The following is a 4573-nucleotide window of genomic DNA, read 5'->3' as shown; positions in this document are numbered from 1 at the left end:
CACACCGTGCGCATGTGCACAGCAGCTTCGGTCGCCCTCCGAGGCTCAAGCCCCACCTCGCAAGGGCGCGAGGCGTGGCTGGGGAGGAGCGCCTGCTCCGGGCGGCGGAGCTTTGCGTGACGTCGCGGCGGCCCAGCACGCGCTTGACCTGCCTCGGCAGCGTCTCTCCCGTCTTCTTTGATTGACCGTCGCCCAGCTTTGCTCGGTTTCTAGGTGTGTTAGGCAGCTGCCCCATCGGTAGAAAGTGGGGCGGTGACATTTGTCATAGCTGCATTTCCGTGGTGACGGCAGCCTCCAGACCAGTTATTCTTCTCATGCTTTTAAGTGGGCATGCATAGGGGGCTTTTAAATGTTGCTCTTTTTTTAATATTCACCCTTTTAATTAGTGAAATGGTTCAATAAGTCTTCACCTTTCCGAAAGAAGCCCCTTGGGGGATAATAGGGAAAATGTAAGCTTAGACTACGGTGACCATATTTTCTTGGAAAAAATAAAAACCTGAAAAAGAGGCTAGTCTGAAAGGGGTTCATAAGGATAACAACTTTTAATTATATTTATAACTTTGCTTTACAAAGGAAAATTCAAGAGCAAAGCCAAGAAAAACTTTACAAAAACGCATATTCTAATAAAAATACCTAAAAAGCATAAATGCATTGAAGTTCTAAGAATTAAAAAGCATTTCTGCAATAAGGCTGTGCATTAAGTGGCATCATTTGTACAGGAAAAGTTAAATGACCAAAATAAAGGACAAAAGTGAGTTTTTGAAAAATAAATCTAAAGGACAGCTTTCTGAAGTAAAGGACATATAATAATAAAGGACGTATCGTCGCTGTAGCTTGAACTAATAAATAAAGACTCACAATTAGGAGGAATAATATTTTTAATATTTTTCTTTTTCATTCTCTCCAGCCACCTGCTTCTACTAAAATAGCCCCAAGAAGAATATGTGCCATCTGTGAATGTGGCAGTGGAGAAAATGTGCTGTCCTTCCATTCTTGCTCACACACATTTCTTCCTTTCAACGCATTATTCTTCCAGTGAGCTAAAGAGGAACTATCGGCCTATACTGTATATGATGTAATCATTATCTTATTGCAGAACTTTTCATAATGACACATTATCTGTGTTTTTTAGAATACAATCTGGAAAATGCCAACAGCAAAAACAATTCCTGTTTCACACATGATTCCATCTATTGCCTTACTGAAGAATATTGGTATATGTTCAGGATTTATTTTTTAATGGTGTGAATTTCATGAAATGACTTAGTATGTTGTGTAGTAAATCAAGAATTACAAAACATGACTTAATGTTCAATATCTACATTACATTGCTGTAGTATTTTGAGTAAAAAGGGGACAAAAATCTCCCCCAAAAAATCAAAAGACAAAACGTTTGATATTGTTCCTCTCTGAAGGAAAAAGAGGTAGAAATTGTTATTTTTCTTCTATATTTTAAATAAATGAAATGACATTTAAACAGATAAAGAACTAGATTCTAGTATGGAAATTGCTAGCTCGGGGAAAAAAATCCTGCCAAAACTGTTATATTGCTTCTTAAGAATTTATTTCAGGTTTCTTCATTTTGTTCTTGAATAATTTACAAACACACAGTTGATAATGCCTAAAATAAAGTGGATGTTGACCCAAGATGCCCATGATAAATTAAACCATTATTGACAGCCAGTGTTCTCAGTGTATAATGATGAATAATGCCAGTGCCAGGGCAGATTTCACAGCAGCCCTTTCCTCTGCTTCCAATTCCCTCTTTTCAAAAGGCTTGTTTAGGGCTGGGTGCAGTGAGTTTGAACTTGCCCACGGTGCAGGTATCATGCCTTTGTTCCTCTTCCAAGGCCATTACTAGGACCAGGGCCACAACGGGGGGGGGGGGGGGGGAGCAAGCGGGGCATGTGCCGTGGGCGCTGTGCTGGGGGGTGCCAAAATGAGCGTGGAATCCATATTTGCCCTGGGTGACCCAGACCCAGAAAAACACTAAGAAGGGGGGATTTCACTTGGAGCATATATCTCCTCTTCAAGCCTGTTAATCTTAAATATGATAGGCTGGAGGTAGCTATTACCAGAGTGTTAAATATTTAATATGGGCTATACTTGAGGCATAATTCTATTTACCTTTGAGAGTACATCCATTAGATGACATTGCATTACACCAAGAGGAATGGGAGTACAGCAAATGTGAAGTGAATTTGCTTATGCTTAGATTGCAATTCTAGACCCACTTCATAGGAAGTAAAACCTAGTGAACTCACTGGTACTTTTTAAAAGTAGTTGAACTCTCAGAACAGGGAGGCGGCTTAATGTCAATCAATCAATAAACTTTATTATGGTCATTGATCAATTCAAAAAGAAAAAAAAGGAAAGACAATTTGGAGACAGCAAATAAAAACTGTAACCAAACTAATAATTTGATGAGGTCAGAGTACTGTGTATTTTACAAATAGGAAGCAAATTTAGACACGAATAACATCAAACTGGTTGGACAATAATAACTCTGAATAAAATGACTCCAGGTGGCCTGAGAGAAGCCTTAGTGGTATAAAAAATAAATCTGCAAGATTTGGGGGTGGGAGGGCCTAATTTCAGAATTGTATATGAACCTTAGGTGACATAATCCCAGTGAGGCTTTGTAATAGCAGAAGTGGATGGGCTAAATCAGGAGTGGGCCACTTTGATGCTTAGAGATGGTACTCAGTATGTTGAGAGGACTGAGGATTTCACTTCATGGGACAATGGTGAAAAATAGGTGGAGCCATGCCACAAGTAGGTCTGAATTTTTCATAGGTTCAGGTAGAATTTTGGGTTTTGCAGAACTCCCCCCCCCAACATTTAAGATAGCCTTGGCCTGAGCATGACTCTCAGTTCAGTTTTCTTGGCAACAGTATGGAAGTGGTTTGCTATTATTTTCTTCTGGCTTTTTTTAAACTTCCCAGTCTAATCTACAGTCTCTCCTTTTAGGCTTGAACCTGTCTAACTTTCAAGATTGGACAAGATCAGCCAAGTACTGCTACCTGTGCCATTTTGGGGAGGGGATACTTGTTAAGAAAAACTCTGGAGGATGTGAGAAAACTGGATGACAAAGGGAATAAATGGGGCACATGCATCCCTGGGCTTCCAGTTACCCACTGTTGAATCAAACTGAGTCAGGAAAATGCTTGGTCAGTAACCTGAGGTCCAAGGCTTTGTAGTTTCTGACATTTAGAAAAAAAAAACAAGGCCATTTCCTCTTTCCCACTAAATGCTTCTGTCAGATCGAGATGAAATTGTTTCTTAGTACTTTCACAGCAAACGGAGATGCAGTAGGGGAAATAAAAAATTAGTCCTTATTTGCATTCCAGACCTCTGGGGTTCCAACTGCTGGCACTCCTATTCGTGTTTCAACTGCTGCTGCTATTACTCAGTATCTTTTCTTCAGTGTTTCTTAATGGAAGCAAATCTACGTCTTCTGTTTGTTTTCATTGATGCTGTTCTTATGTACTTGCAAATAAAGCCATTTTTTAAAAGTCTACAGTGATCTTTTCTTCAAAGGACACACAGAGAAGTTGAGAAAACGTAACAATATAGACTAGGTAAGGACTCATTAAATTCCATGAGAAGTGTAGGAGTAGTTTTGGAAAAAGATAGGATCCATGCTAGAGGTGGAAAGTGAGTGGTTAAGCCATAATGTGGTTTGCCTATTAATGGTTTCGTGTGTTCTGTGAAACCAGCCAAATATGGCTTATTCAATAAACCATGAGTAAAGAAATTCTAGCTTCTTGTACTGTCTGAATAAACCAATGAATTTATTTTATATATTCAAACTGTACTCAAACTGGGGAAAATGTCTGTATAGATGATGGTATACCTGTCTGGCTACAGCACTTTACAAAAGTATTTGATAAGTGACCATGAATATGACTAAAACATATTTACTGGGCTGTAAAATTAGAAATCAGGATTTTTTAGTACAATGTAATAGAAAAAAAAGATTAAGAAATTACAAGTTACAGGTGGACGTTTGATTCAACTGTTTTTATAATAAATAGACTTGCAAAGGTATTTCCAAATAAATTATGTAAAATGGTGGGAAATACATTAAGCATGCATGTTTTGTGGCAAAACATTGGAAAGAAATCCACACAACCATCATTTATGGATGATGGGGAAAGAAAAGTCCATCATTCCTTTTAATATACAAGATGAAAGCATTATTTAAAAAGCATATTTTTAAATAACTTTTTTGTTTTTTTAAATAACACAAACTAGAAAGCCTTTAGAACATTAAAAGACTTTGTTATTAGAAAAAGAGTACCAGAAAATGTGGAAAGAGATCATACGATTTTGTGAAACAATAATTAATGAATACATCTTTAATAATTAATAAAATAGATAGCAGTTCATACACTCTTGTGAAAGAAGTCTGGTTTAATTTGTGCTTATTTTCTTTTGCATTTTTGCTTTTTTAGTTTCTGTATTTTGTAGATAAATAATTTAAAAGATCAGAATGAAATAAACAGTAGTACTCAGGTACACCTGTTTTTCTTTCTTGTGGGTAAAATATTTGAAAAAATGAAATGCACAC

The sequence above is a fragment of the Candoia aspera genome, chromosome 1 (genome assembly GCF_035149785.1).
Source record: "Candoia aspera isolate rCanAsp1 chromosome 1, rCanAsp1.hap2, whole genome shotgun sequence".
NCBI lineage: Eukaryota > Metazoa > Chordata > Lepidosauria > Squamata > Boidae > Candoia > Candoia aspera.
The sequence above is the reverse complement of the archived record's forward strand: the minus strand, read 5'-3'. Positions refer to the sequence as shown.